Genomic DNA, 15,902 nt, shown 5'->3' with positions numbered 1-15,902 from the left:
CTTTTCAATTTTTGTTTCTTTTGGGTTTACATTTTCCTTCTTGCTTACCATTTGAGCCTTTTCCCTTCTTTTCAAGCCACATCTTTAGATTCTTAACCCTTTTGTTTCTTTTTGTTCCATTTTTTGTTTTTGTGAAGCACATGGTCATATTTTGGAGATTGTGGTGTATAAGTTTGGTTATTGGTTCGAAAATAAAAGCAAGTTCGTGTTTTGTGTATATTTTGTGAAAAATGGCAAGTGAATAAATGAAAGAGCCGTCCAATATAAAAAGGCAAGGACAAAGGAAGTGCAAAGTTCAAAAGTCGTCCAAAGTTAAAAGAGGCAAGGACAAAGCATTACAATAAGATTAAAAAAAAAAAAAAAAAAAGGTGAGAAATGAAAATCCAAAAATATTTTGATGTATTCTTTTCTCCTTCTATGCATTGAGGACAATGCTTCATTTTAGCTTGGGGGAGGAGCGTTTACGCCTTTTGTGTATATGTTTGTGAATGTAGTTTTCAATAAGCTTAGGGGTATAAGGTGTATTTTTGTTTGGTTTGGTGACTACTTGATTGTGATCCTAAGAATTGGCCATTATTTTGCTTCATTGATTAGGAAAACCACCGATTTCAAATTTCTAGCCTACCTACACCCTTTCACGCCCTTGCATTACAACCTTTGGGAAAGCCCTTTTGACCTAAGTGGTTGAGTCATTCTTCGGAGGAGAGGAATGTGAGTTTTAGCCTAAGGAGAGAGGATGCAAAGTCAAGATGTCGATTAGCCTAAATTTTTCTTTTTCCGGTTCCTTCGAGGAATTATTGTGATGCTCACTAGAGGTTGATTTGAAGCTAGTAGGGAGAACGCGGTAAGATTAAACGGGATGAAATTGGAGTGTGATACTTAGTTCTCTATGCTTAGCATGATTTATTCTTTTATCAACCTTGGATATCTTGAAATGTGCACACCTCTATTTATTTGAGAAAGTTCTTCATTTATTTGAATTGTAGTCATGATGAAAAAGCCCAACTCGTAGAGTTTTCTATCTTTCTCATTTCTTTTCTTTTGATTTTGCCTTTTTGTTTTGCCTCATGTTCTCTTTATGAAAGTTATAGGTAAGCTCTTAGAAAACCTTTACGAGACCTCACTCGTCCTCATAGGCAACATTAGGGTTTAAAGGGCTTGTTGTAGCTAAAAACAACCGTGATTCCTACGACAGTGAGTCTTAGTGTATATTCTCATCTTGAGTCTTTCTTTTTCTTTTTGAATAAGTCTTTCATCCTTATTCTTTCTTGCTTTGTTTTGCTCGAGGACGAGCAAAAGTTTAGCTTGGGGGAATTTGATGAGTGTCATTTATGGCACTCATTTGGCCTCTTTTAGGATGATTTTCATGCTATTTTATAGCCCATTTCCTTAGTTTTTCCCTAGTTTTGTTCTTTATTTCGTTAGTTTGTGCTTCCCATAGTTAGTTTCCTTGTTTTGTGCATTTCTTTGTTTATTTGTTCTTTTTACCTTTTATTTGTTTGTTTTCGTTTGTTTTTAGGTTATGATCTTGTTTCTAAGGAATTCCGAGCCTTCCTCTCATATTTCTCATCAATTTGGATGCCTCATGTTCGCCTTTTGGAACTTCAAGTTTGAAGGAACGCAAAGAGCAAGTCAATAGATCGGTGCACGTATGCGGTGGGGGCGTCATCTTTGCCATGAACCCACCAAAATGGCCCTTTCAAGACTGCCTACCTTGGTGTTCATCATCATCATAAAGACGAGCGCACGAGGATGAGCTTGGACGAAGAAGAGGGGGTTCCCTTGCTGCCAGGTGCGGGCGCGCACGAGGGTGGTGCGGCCACGCACCTTGGTGGCGCGGGCGCGCCTGCCAGGGCCCCTGTTCCGTACCCTTTTTGTCGTGGCCGCGCTTCTCCTTAGTTGCGACCGCGCCTTCCGGGGTTTCTTTTGGGACGATCTAAGTAACTCTGTTTTTGTATCTTTCCTATATATAGTTTTTCCTTCTATTTTAGGAGAGGAAAAAATTAGAAGAGAATCAGCATCAGTATTAGAATAGAATTAGAGTTAGTTTTAGATTTTAAGAGAGAGAAACTCTAGATTTTTAGAGAGAGAATTTCATGGTGGATTATTATTGATTGAAGATTTCTTCATTTCCTTTGATCTTTGATCAAGTTTGTAAGGATTCCTTTTCTTCAATTCAATCTGTAGTTTGATGTTTAGTTTGATTTCAATTGTTTTGTTGAATGTTCAAGATTGATTGAAGTTTGATTGATTTATGATTTGATTCTAGCTTGTTTAATTTGATCATGGTGAATTTTTTGTTGTTTAGCCTTGTTTTGATCTTGATTTCAATGGCTAGTGAGTTGTTTGATTGCTAGGGTAATGGTGAAGCATATATGAGTAATGGATTGATGTTAATTTGGGGAAATTGATGAAGTTGATGATGTGATTAAATTGGTTAATTGATTATGTGCATGTGTGTGTTTGATTTAGGCTTGATCACCCTAGTTATTCACACTAGATTGCATTGTAGGTTCACATTGATACGGACCATTGATTTGTGGCTTGCATTTAACGATTGAGGTGTTTTGTGACGTTCCTAGCTAGAGTTTATCGTAGTGGACGCTAGTTAGACCTCTAGGAAAATAGCTTGATATGCTCTTTTGGTTGCATGATTGGTTTTCCCTCGCATCACTCGACTTAGTCAATTCTTTCCCAATTAGCGAAATCCGTTACAAGTATATGTGGATCCCGAGCCCTAGTGTTTATTACATTTGTCCAAACTTAGCTTGTCTAGTTGTTTAGCATTCACACCCTTACCTAACCTTTCCGGAATAGCTTGACTTGGCAATATAAGATTGCTCTCCGTTCCTTAGTGGTTCGACCCTCGACTTACCATTATACATGTATAAGGGTGTGTTGAGAGATTACAAATTTTGTTTGGCCTTGGGTAGGGGTTAGTTTCAACGACCTAGTCTCGACCCTCGTCACAAAGCATTAGTTTAAATCATATTGAAACTAGAAACAAATTTCAAAGTCAAATTATCATAAGTGTCATAATGCATTTGAAAAAATCCACTCATTCCAATAACCTTGAATAATTTTTCTACCGGTTTATCAAGTCCAAATCTAGACAAAGTAGGGTGATGAACAAAGCGTGTAGAAATTACCTCCCTCTCAATGAGGTTAAGCATCCTAGTTCTTTGCTCGGTTGAGGTGATTACCACTTCGTTCCATCTCGGAATTTGGAGTTCTGGGTCAACCATTGGTTGTTGTTGTTGCCTCGAACTCTCACCCCTTTTTTGCCTTGATCTTTTGGAAGCCATTTTAGTGTAAAATGTAGGATTTTGAAGCTTTCTCTCTCTTAGGATATTGAGAAATCTTGAGAGAAAGTGGTAGAAATTTAGTGGAGAATGTAGATGAAGGTGAAAGGATGAAGAATATGTAAAAATTTTGGAGTTTTAATGGATGAATTTGAGAAGATCTTGGAAAGAAAGTGAGGTTGAAGGTATGAAAATGAAGGTTTTAGAGAGAGAAAGTGTGAATGAAGAAGAAGAAATAAGGAGGAAAAAGAAAAGGAGGAGAAAAAGAAATAAAGGGGGACGGCCAAATAGGCGCGCCCGATCGGGCGTGCGAATGGATGGTTCCGAATTTGCGCAGTTGCGCGCCCGATCGGGCGCGAACTCGAAGAAAATTTTCGCCCTTTGTTCGCCCGACAAATCTTTTTCCTTCACTCGATTTCTCCAAAAATTCGCCCGATCGGGCGAATTTCCCTTGATTTTTCTCCTCACTTGCGCGCCAGATTGGGCGAAATAAAGCTTAAAATTTCTTCACTTGCACGCCCGATCGGGCGTATTTTTTCTTTATTTTAACTCTTAAGTGCGCGCCCGATCGGGCCCGTGCCCAACTCGGAGTACGCAATCTTCTACTTTTTCTCTTTAAATCTCCTTACTTGTTGATCTAATACCTGTACAAAAACACTTTGGAAAGGTAAAATTGCACTCTCCTCACCTCTCTAAAAAAAAGAAAAATAAAATAAAGGAAAAACTAGTCTAGAAAGCAAGAAATACGGGTTTCCTCCTACAAAGCGCTGGTTTATCTAGGTCCCGCACGACCCTCTTACCACATTAAAGCTCAAGATGAACCGGAACCGCTTAGGTGAATAAGTTTAACCGCACCAATCGTAGCCCCCTCATGATATAGCTTAAGTCTTTGGCCATTAACCTTGAACTCATTACCATGCTCATCGAATAACTCCACAGAACCAAATTTAATAGCCCTTTTGACAGTAAAAGGACCCGACCACCTTGACTTTAACTTTCCTGGGAATAGTTTAAGTCTAGAGTTGAACAACAACACTTTATCACCCTCTTTGAACTCTTTGAACAACAACACTTTATCACACTTTATCATCTTGTCGTGCCATCTTTTTGTCTTCTCCTTGTAGACATATGCACTATCATAGGGCGTCAACCTAAACTCATCAAGTTGGTTAAGTTGAAGTAACCTCTTTTCTCCCGATAGTTTAGCATCCAAATTGAGCTCCTTAATAGCCCAATACGCCTTGTATTCTAATTCTACCGGAAGATGACATGCTTTGCCGTACATGAGTCTATATAGAGTAGTACCTATTGGGGTCTTAAATGCAGTTTTGTATGCCCAAAGCGTGTCATCCAACTTATCGCTCCAATCTTTCCTTGATTTTGCTACCACCTTCTCTAGAATGACCTTGATCTCACGGTTGGAAACTTCAACTTGGCCACTAGTTTGGGGATGGTAGGCTAAACTTGTCCTATGGTAAACACCATACTTTTTGAGGAAGGTATCTAGATTCCGCTCATGAAAGTGGGATCCTCCATCACTGATTATAGCTTTAGGCACTCCAAATCTTGGAAAGATCGTCTTCTTGAAAAGTCATGTGACTACCTTGGCATCATTAGTAGGAGTGGCAATGGCCTCAACCCACTTGGATACATAGTCAACGGCGACAAGTGTATAGTGGTTCCCATTTGAAGAAGGGAACAGTCCATGTAATCAACACCCCAAACATCAAAATTTTCAACTTCTAGAATCCCAGTTTGAGGCATCTCATCCCGCCGCGAGATGTTGCCAGTTCTCTGGCAAGAATCGCAAGCCTGCACAAAAGTGTTAGCGTCCTTAAACATAGTAGGCCAATAGAAACCTGACTCATTAATCATGGCCACCGTTTTGGCGGGGCCATGATGTCCTCCATAAGGTGAGGTGTGGCAACGAGTAAGCACACCGTGAACTTCCCATTCGGGAACACACCTGCGAAATAATCCAACTGCACACTCACGAAACAAAAAAGGATCATCCCAAAAATAATGTTCAACATCAGAAAGGAATTTCTTATTCTGTTGGTTAGGAGGTATAGTACCACCCACTAAATAATTAGCAAGATCAGCATACCAAGGGTGTTACTCTACAACTGCATACAAGTTGTCATAAGGGAAAGAATCATTTATAGGAAGAGGATCCTTACCCTCATCATACCTGATACGTGACAAGTGGTCTGCCACTACGTTCTCTGCTCCCTTTTTATCCTTTATCTCAATATTGAAATCCTGGAGCAAAAGAACCCAATGGGGTAGGCTAGGCTTTGATTCCGCCTTGGCTATCAAGTATTTCAGAGCTGCATGGTCAGTATAAACAATAACTTTAGAACCAACAAGATATGATCTAAATTTTTCTAAAGCATAAATCACAGCAAGAAGCTCCTTCTCTGTGGTGACATAGTTGACTTGGGATTCATCCAAAGTTTTACTTGCATAATAAATAGCATGCAAGACTTTGTTCTTTCTCTGTCCGAGCACGGCTCTAAGTGCAAAGTCACTTGCATCACACATAATCTCGAAGGGAAGATTTCAATCAGGAGCACATATGATGGGTGCCGATATCAAAGCCTGATTTATCCTGTTAAAAGCCTCAAGACACTCGTCAGTAAAAAAAAAAAAAGGGGCATCCTTGAGTAAAAGCTGAGTTAGTGGTTTAGCAATTTTAGAAAAATCTTTGATAAAGCGATGATAAAACCCTACATGACCTAAGAAACTTCTAACTCCCTTAACATTATCTGGGGGAGGTAATTGCTCAATCACTGAAATCTTTTCTTTTTCTACTTGTATACCCTTATCAGATACAATATGACCTAGAACTACTCCCTCTGTCACCATAAAGTGACATTTCTCCCAGTTTCGCACCAAATTTCATTCTTCACATCATTTCAAAATTTTAGCGAGATTTACTAAACATGCATCAAATGAAGAACCATACACACTAAAATCATCCATAATAGACTCTATGAAATCAGAAAAAATGCTCATCATGCAACGTTGAAAGGTAGCGGGGGCATTACATAAACCAAAGGGCATCCTACGATATGCAAAAGTACCATAAGGACATGTAAATGTAGTCTTTTCCTGATCTTCAGGGTGAATTGGAATTTGGAAAAATCCCGAATACCCATCCAAATAGCAAAAGAACTTATGATTAGCTAACCTTTCAAGCATTTGATCTATAAAGGGAAGGGGGAAGTGGTCCTTTTTAGTGGAGATATTTAATCTACGATAATCAATGCACATACGCCACCCTGTAACAGTTCTAGTGGGAATCAATTCAATTTTCTCGTTTTTAATCATAGTCATCCCACCCTTTTTAGGCACCACCTGTACAGCACTTACCCATTTAGAGTCAGAAAAAGGATAGATAATACTTGCATCAAGTAATTTCATAACCTCTTTCTTGACAACTTCTTGCATATTAGGATTCAACCTTCTTTGGGGTTGAATGCAGGGCTTGTAGTTGTCCTCTAAATGGATCATGTGCATACAAAAAACCAGGGCTAATACCCTTAAGATCATCATACTGTACCTAATTGCTCTTTTATGGGTTTGAAGAACCTCTAGAAGTTGGGAAGTTTGTAGGTCATCAAGTGCAGTACTGATGATCACAGGGTATAGTTCCTGCTCATCAAGAAAAATATATTTTAAATGAGAAGGGAGAGGTTTTAGTTCAGGTTTCTTAACCTCTGCAGGTTTTGATTCCTGAACTAAATATACTACCTTCATGGTCTCTTTGGGGTCTAACTCTTTTAGGGAAAGAGCTTTTTCAATAGCATTTACTTCATTACCCCAGACGCTTGCATTATCTGCAGATAAATTTCCACAAAGAATTTCCTCCATGGGATCCCTTGCAAGAACCTGTGGTAAGCTATCATCACAAATATCATCCATTATATCAATCACATCAATAAAACAACAGTTTTTTTTTCTAAAATAGGTCCTTTCAAAACTTTTCCTAAATTAAAAGTAACATTATCATCACCAACATAAAGGGTTAGTTTACCATTTTTGACATCAATAATAGCTCCTGCAGCAAGGAGAAAAGGCCTACCTAATATATTGGGAATTTGTGTATCCTCAGCCATGTCTAAAACAACAAAATCAACAGGGATAAAAAATTTACCAACTCTGACAGGGACATCCTCTAAAATACCTAAAGGGTACTTAACAGAACGATCTGCCATTTGCAAAGTTATATTAGTAACTTTTAAATCACCCATATTAAGTTTAGCACAAACAGACGATGGCATAACACTAACACTGGCACCCAAATCACACAACGCTTTATCAATGAAAACATTTCCTATATGACAAGGGATAGAAAAACTACCAAGATCCTTTAACTTAGGAGGGGATTTATTTTACAATAAAGCACTACATTCCTCTGTAAAAGCTACATTTTCTACCTCATTTAAGGCCCTTTTCCTAGTCAGAATATCTTTCATAAACTTAGCATATGCAGGAACCTGAGTGATTAAATCAGTGAAAGGACTGTTACCTACAAGTTTTTCACAACCTCCAAAAACTTACCGAATTGTTTATCAAACTTACTCTTCAATTGTCTATTGGGGAATGGTAGTTTGATAACTGGGCTCTGCACATCTCCTCCCTTATCCGGAGATTTACCCAGCAAAGAAACATTAGAAGGGTTAGTATCTTTTTGTAGCCCTGCAGGGTTAGCAGGATTAGCATTTGGTATAGAGGAATCAGGATCAGGAACAGGTCCATCATCCTCTGGCATAGGAGGTCCATCATAATGTGAACCACTCCTTAGAGTGATTGCATTGGCATGATCTGTGGGATGGATTGGTCGCGATGGTAGAGCTCCCTGCTGACGGATTTATAGGGTAGATGAAAGCTGCGCAATTTGATTGTCCATGATTTTATTGTGAGCTATAATTGAATCAATTTGTGCATCCCTACTCTCCATATGCTTTTGCATGTTTGTAAGCATTGCTCTAATTTTTGTCATAGCAGGGTCAGAAGATGAGGAGGGTTGTGCTTGGTTTTTCTTGCCAGAATTAGGATGGTAATATTTCTGCTGTGGTGGAGGTTGTTGTTGTGGTTGTTGTGAAGGTGGAGGGTTTTGTACATTGGTACTCTGGTAAGAAAGATATGGATGGTTCCGGAGACCAGGATTATAAGAGTTGGAGTATGGGTTATTTTGCCTATAGGTTTGAAAGGCATTAATTTTCTCCATGGAACTCCTATAATCTTGCTCCCAATGCCCTATAATTCCACAATTTTTACAAAAAGCTTCATTATTAGCAACAGCAAAAACATTAGCTACAGAGTTAGGAGTAACAGTAAGACTATCTAGTTGTAATACCCCGTATTTTTATACGTATTTTATTTAAAATATGTATTTTATAAGGGTATTTAAATTATTTTAGTATTTTAATTATGATGTTTTAATTATTTATTTCATGTAAGTTGGGAATATTTTACTAAAGGAAAGTTTTTTTAATTAATTATTTTATAGAAGTTGGGGTTTTATTTTAAGAAATTATGATTTTAACAAGTTTTAGTAGGGAAGGGATTAGGAAAAACTAGAGGAAAGTTTAGGGTAAAAGGGGTGATAGAGAAGGGGTATAAATATCCCTCTTATGACCCAAGGTAAAGTTCTCTACCTTTTCTCTTTATTTCTTCTTTCTTTTTCTTTTTCTCTCTCCTTCCCTTCCCCTTCTTGTTTTCTCACCACCACCATCGGCAACCACCACCACCGGTGGTCCGCAGGCCACCAGCAACAGCCGGCTGCAGCGGCGACCACCGGCGCTGGCAGCAGCCGGTAGTGGCACCGGCCTGCTGTCGGCAGTCACAGCTTTCGAAAAAAAAATAAAAAAGTTTTAAAAATCAAATCTTTCCTACCTAAATCTAATATAGGCTTTAATCTAATTGTAAATTATGAGTTTGGAGATTTAATTTTGATGTTTGGTTTTTGTAATTATGTTAATTAATTTTCAGATTTGGTTTTTAATTAAAAAGCCCCAATTTTTTAAACCCTAGGTTCTTGATTTATGAGTTTTTGAAGGATTATGATGTATAATGGGGTATACCTTTTTTTTAAGTGTTTTAAAGCTTAATTACAGCAAGTTTTAATTATAATAAAGTGCTGGAATTTTATGTAGAACACTTAATATTATGTTTCTTGAAGAAATTTTAATTACCCATTAATTGGGACTTAATTATGGTGTTTTAAATATAATTTCAGCTTACTTTAATTAAATTATGATGGGTTTTAAAATAGTATATATTGCTGGAAATTTGTTTAGAGTGGATTTTAATACTCTATTATGAATTTAATGTGTAGGAGACTTTGAAGTAAGCAATTTCTACTAGTCGTGGCAATTTTAAAATTGTACTCAAGGTACGTTCGCGTACTTAGCATATTTTGATGATGTAGAATCATGCTAGGCTTGATTTCAATCAATTACAAGTAGTATCATGCTAAGGTTTATGTATGGAATTGTGAATTAATGGTGTTGGTGATTGAATTGTGAAGCATGAATTATTTGTGATGGTTTATGGATTGGAAAATTATATTTTGGGCATATTGTGTTTGAACCACACTTTTATTTATGGCATGTTAGAATGCATGATTAATTAAACTACATGTTTAATTATGTTAGGAATATTGAAAAAGAATTTTATTATGGTTCAAATAATTTTTATTGATGCTTTAAGCATGAGGAAGGAGCTACATAAGTGTCTATGTACACGAGGAATAAATTGTATGTTGGTGCCTTTGTGCACTTAAGGTGTTTTTAACACCGAGGGATAGGATTTTTGGCGCTTTATGCGTTTAAGGTGTCTTTGACACTGAGGTAGAATTAAAAAGGGTTCAACATTAAATAATATGTGGTCACTAATTATTCAAGAATTAATTTGGTATGTTTGGTTGATTGAATAACTATTGTTGATTGTTTTATTATGCTTTGAGAGTCATCACCAAGTCTAATAAAATGTAAATAACGTAAAGTGAAAGAGATTGCGCACCAAAACACTTGAAACGTATATACCTTGAGTATGAACAATGGGGGGAGTTATGGGGTTTTATATTTAACCATAACTTCTAATGGAGTACAGGACGCTGTACATTCCTTTTTATTTATTATTATGCGTAGGAATTCCGCCACCTTTGAGTGGTTTTGTCGCTGGCACGGTTAGCTCCCGTGTCATTTAACCTCAATTTATTTGGGGGAGGATAGTTGGAAACCCGTTCGATGCGTAATCAACGCTAAATGAATTATTCAGTGTCTAGTCATTGTGTTTTGTTGATTGAAGTGTGTGCTTGTAAACAGGTGCAATGAGGTAAGTGTGTTGATAGGTGAAAGCATGTTAGTGTGTTTAATTTACGCTTATGTACTCAGCTTTGCTGATTGTGTGTGTGTTTGTGTGTTTGGCCATGTCTTTACCTTGGCCCTATGATGACCCATTTTTAATGGAGAGTAGTGGAAACAAGTAGAGATAAAATTTTCAGGTATTGAAGCATAATCATGATGGGGCATGAGAGAAGAGTGAATCTTGCTAGCTTTCATTAGATTACGATGTGTTTTATGCTTTATTTATTTATGACATATTTTATGTGGACTAACACAAAGGTTTGGTTTTGGAACGGTTTTGAATAAGGGCCTTTAATGGTTCCAAGTTGTAGTTTGATTTTATTTGACTTTGTTTGTTTGGTTTTAAACTTTACTTTCGTTTGGTTGACTTTTGAGTTGACTTGTTTAAACGGTTTTTAATTTTGAGTCTTCCGTTGTGTATCTTTGATAATTGCCTTAGCCGTTTTCACGGTGGCGGTAATGTCTTAGATATTCCTAAATCGTATTTTAAAGAGTAGAATGGGTATTTAAAGGAAAGGAATTTCTAGGGTGTTACACTAGTTTCTGATAAATAGATGTCAACTGAGCTTGCAAAAAGGATACGGAATCAACATTATGTTTTCCTTTGTTAGCAAACCCTCTCGGATTCCCGTAATGGGAATTTTGTATTGCCATATCTTCGATAACCTGTCCTGCATCTTCCACATTAAGATTCATGAATCTCCCACAAGCTGTAGAATCTAGAAATGATCCAGATGAATTTCCAAATCCATTGTCAAAGGCTTGGATCAATTGCTATTGTGCCAGATTATGGTGGGGGCATTCTCTCTGTAGATCCTTGAACCTCTCCCAAGCCTCATATAGAGTTTCATCGGCCTCTTGGGCGAAGTTCTGAATAGCACTCCTTAGTATAGCTGTTCTCTCTACAGGGTAATATTTATTATAAAAATTCAAGGCAAGAGTTTCCCAGTCAGTAATACCAAGTACAGTTCTATTCAAACCATTAAACCATAATTTAGCTTTTCCACATAATGAAAAGGTAAAAAGAATCTCCCTGATTTGGTCCTGCGTGACCCCGGCTTGTCTAATGGTGTTTCAATACTGGAAGAAATATGCAATGTGAAGATTAGGATCTTCACCCTTAGCTCCACTAAATTGCTTCCTCTCTATCATGGTGATAAATTGGGGTTTGATTTCAAATTGCACTCCATCAAGGGCTGAAGTGGGAGTAAGGTGTGAAAAATCTGTGAGCTTTGGCTGCGAATAATCAATGAGCTTCTTTGGTACCGCCATCTCTGATTCTGGATCTGAAGGAATTTCTGAGTCACTAGAATCAGTTGGAGGGTCTCTTCGATTATTGTCTTCCTCAGAACCCGCCAGGATTTGTCTATAAAGATTCTTTTGTCTATGGAACGAGCGCTCAATCTCAAGATCGAATGGAATGTAACCTGATCTGGAACACCTGGGCATAAAAAAAGAACTAAAAGACAAATACGAGAATTGCCTCAAAGAACTAACGTTCTCTGAGACATGAGGGGATAATCTAGACTACAAAAATAATTAGAAAATAAAAAATAAAACCGTTTCCCCGGCAACGGCGCCAAAATTTGACAGGCTCAAGTCGTACTCACCCAATCAAAAATAATACATAAATCCACTAACTATGTAGATAGGGAAGAAGGGTCGAACCACAGGGAAACAAGTCAATTTATTTCTAATCAATCAAAAGCAATTTAAATTATCAAGTAATCAAATTATTATTATAAGGGTAACTAAACTACTAAAAGTAAGAGTAGGAAGGAATAAAAATAAGAGGGAATTCAATGAAATAAAAGCCTACGGTATAGGTTCACCAATAAACAATATTCCAGAGTAAGACATAATAATCAATCATCAATGCATCAATTAATCAGATCATAAAAGGCTTTCGCTACGTATTACAATCACAGAGTTAATTTACCGGTATTAAATCTCTTCTCTCGAATCACAGAGTCCGCCTATTGAAACTAAGCCTAAACATCAATTCTCATCTCTCGAATCTCAAATCAATATTGCTAAACTCATACAATTAAACCAGGCCTAAGCTAATTGCATATCATTAAATCAATCAATAGGAAAATAATTAAGCATAGACAATTAACAATCATAAATTACCCCTTCATATTATTTATTAGATCCCCATAAACCCTAGAAATAAAAATACTCACTCATAATTAAATCTAAACTAAATAAAGCAATTAAATAAGCAATAAGAGAATAAAGAAATAAAATTGCTGAAATTAATAGAGTAGAAATCGTTACAAAAATCAATAAAACTACAAATTTGAGTTAAGAACAAGAGTTGAGAAAATTCTGGAGAGAGAAAATAATCTAAGTAGAGAGAGAAAGTCTAAGAAAGAAGGTAAACAAAAATTAATCACTAAAATCGTACTTAAACAACTCTAAAACAATCCTAATTAGAAACTAAGAATTCGGCAAATCAGGTCTCTCGGAAACACGCGCCCGATCGGGCGAAGGGCCGCCCGATCGGGCCCGCCTTTTTCTTCGTATCTTTTTTGGGCATCTGCGCCCGATTGAGCTAACTCTTACCCGATCGGGCGCGCCATGCTCGATGCACCGGACTGCTAGCCCGCCCGATCTGGCGTAAGCTTGCCCGATCGGGCCCGGTTAATTCTTCGAGGCTTGGACTTCGATTGGACTAAATTCTTCGGCCCAATCCGGATTTCCTCTTCGGGTCTTGAATACTTTGTCCAAATACCCCGGTATCATATATACCAAGCCCTTAATCACCGGCTCTAACCGGTCCTAGGCTTTAAAGATGGTCGTGCTCCTCTAGAGTTCGTAGTTGCTCCATGAAAACCCGGGAAAACACTCCAAAAGTGCAATTTCCTACAAAACTCAAGCAAAACTACAAAAACACTAGAAAACACCAATTAGTAATAAAAGTGGCTCTAAAGAGCCAAAAATACTACTAAATATGACCAAGGGAAAGGGTAAAATACTATATAAACTAGACACATCAATGGGGGTAAAATACTATATAAACTAGACACATCAATGCTTATGCCAATAATGTTAATCAAAATTACGCACATGAAATACTTAGAACTTTTTGAGTCTCATCCACTCATTCTAAATTATTGCCAAAATTAATTTTAGGAATTAAAATAGAAATCCTCCCCAGTGGAGTCACCAAAAAACTGTTGGGAATATTTCAAGCATACCACACTAGAGCCCCATTGTGATCATACAGTTAAGCATGGTAGCGTCCAAAGGGAAGGAATCTAGAGTAAAATGAGTCGCCAACAAGTTTTAGGAACTTGTAAACCGTTCACAGGGTGAAGGTTACACCCCTTAACAATCAGGAGATCGTTAACTCCAATAGATCTGGAACCATGACTGGAAGTTTAGGGATGAAGGTACAAATTGATGGGTGTCCTAAATGGCACCCATTTGATGAGCATTTAGGTTGTTTTCACCTTCTTTTAATGGATTTCATACTTAATAAATGCTTAGTTTTATGCTTTTGCTCTTGGTTTTACCTTTTCTCTCTCATTTTGTAGCTTTTGTGCATTTTTATGGTTTTTTTAGTATTTTCTCCTTTATTTTCTCTATTTTCATGGTTGTAGGTATTGTACGAGATTGGGGTCTTGATATTGGTGATTTACTAAGGTGGAAGATGCTTTTGGAGCAAGCTCATAGCAATTGAAAAGCTCAAGATGCAAGGAAGTGGATTCTCCAAATTCTAGCTCTTATGCTTTCAAGCCGTGCTCTCATGAAAATGGGGTGTTGAACCCACAATCAAGTGCTTTTGGAACTGCCTCTCTTAGAGTTTATAATCATCATGTTGCGCTTTCAATTGAAGGCCTTGGCAAACGCATGAATCCGCAAGAAGATCGAAGAAACCCAGAAACGCGCGGGCACTACACCTGCCTGCGCGGGCGCGTCAACCCTGCTCGCACGGCCGCGCCTCTCTGGGTACTTCCTTGCTCGGTTTTTGTTCGCGCCTCCTATGTATATCTTTGTAACCCGATTTTTGGGCCAAGTTTTTAGAATAAGTTAAAGAGAATTAGAATTCATAATTTTAGCTTAGTTTAGAGATTCTCTCTCTAGCTTTAGGGTTAGTTTAGGAGTAGATTTTAGAGAGAGAAAGTGAGTAATTTCAATGGTGATTGAGAGATTGAATATTCAATGGTGACAATTGTGTTGAAAATCTTCTCTATTATCAATGAGCATTCTTAACTCTATCTCATTTTATTGCTTTGTTTAATATTCATGTTTGTTTGGATTGATTTTAATGTTTGATGCTTGATTAGTGTAGTAGTTCTTCATATTTTGTTGATTCTTGATTTCTTTATTTGTTTGTGATTAGATGATGATGTTTGAGTAGTTGTTTAGCTAGGGATAGGGTGAAACTTGTATGATTGATTGATTGTGCTTAATTTAGGGATTGTGTTGATTAATTGTTGAGATTAAAGTGATTAATGGAAGTTTGCATGTGTGTAATTCGATTAGGCCTTGAGAATTATGCTAGATTGCATTTTAGTTTCTAATGATACGAACCATTGATTTAGGAATTGCAATTGTCGATTGATCTTGATTAGTGATGCCCCTAGTTAGAGTCTCTCGTAGTTGGCGCTAGTTTGACCTCTAGGAGATAACTTGTTGACTCTTTTGATTGAGCTTGCCATTAGTCCACAACCATTGACTTGCATGTATTTCCGAGTTGCTACAATTGTTATGATTCCTTGTTGATCCTCATTCCTAGTGTTTTATTGGTTTGGTTCTTCGTTTTGTTAGTTGGTTAATGTTTACCTTTAATCCTTAGACTTCGACCTAGCTTAGGCACATAATTGAGAGCGCTTGTACATTACTGTCCTTTGGGTTCGACCCTTGACTTGCCATAGGTTGGTTAAGTGTTTATAAATTTAGTTTGATCGAGGGAGGATTAGTTTCAACGACCTAGTTACACCCCTCGTCAAAATGGCGCCGTTGCCGAGGAACGGTGTCTATGTTTGAGTGTTTTTTATTTCTTGAGGCTAGGCTTTGTATATACCTTTCTTTTATTTGATTTTTGTTTGCTTTGTAAAAAATGGCATGTCTATCTTTTCCTCAATATATCAATGAGCCTTTTGTGAATATTTATATAGACTAGCGGGATTTCTTGACTGTCATTGTTGTATTCTTTGGGAGGCTTGTGAGATTTGTTTTTTTGGTTTGAATGAACAAACTAGGAATGAAG

At 37.4% G+C, this 15,902-nt stretch overlaps 1 non-coding gene across 1 annotated transcript; it reads left to right on the top strand.

Annotated features, from left to right (window-relative positions):
* Positions 1-11,465: 11,465 nt before the first annotated feature.
* On the top strand, positions 11,466-11,572 carry LOC145607025 (small nucleolar RNA R71). Its single transcript, XR_014105482.1, has one exon. It is a non-coding gene; the product is annotated as a small nucleolar RNA R71 (small nucleolar RNA).
* Positions 11,573-15,902: the final 4,330 nt, after the last annotated feature.

The sequence above is a fragment of the Chenopodium album genome, chromosome 2 (genome assembly GCF_948465745.1).
Source record: "Chenopodium album chromosome 2, dcCheAlbu1.1, whole genome shotgun sequence".
Lineage (NCBI taxonomy): Eukaryota > Viridiplantae > Streptophyta > Magnoliopsida > Caryophyllales > Amaranthaceae > Chenopodium > Chenopodium album.
This window is presented reverse-complemented; position numbering and strand designations above follow the sequence as displayed.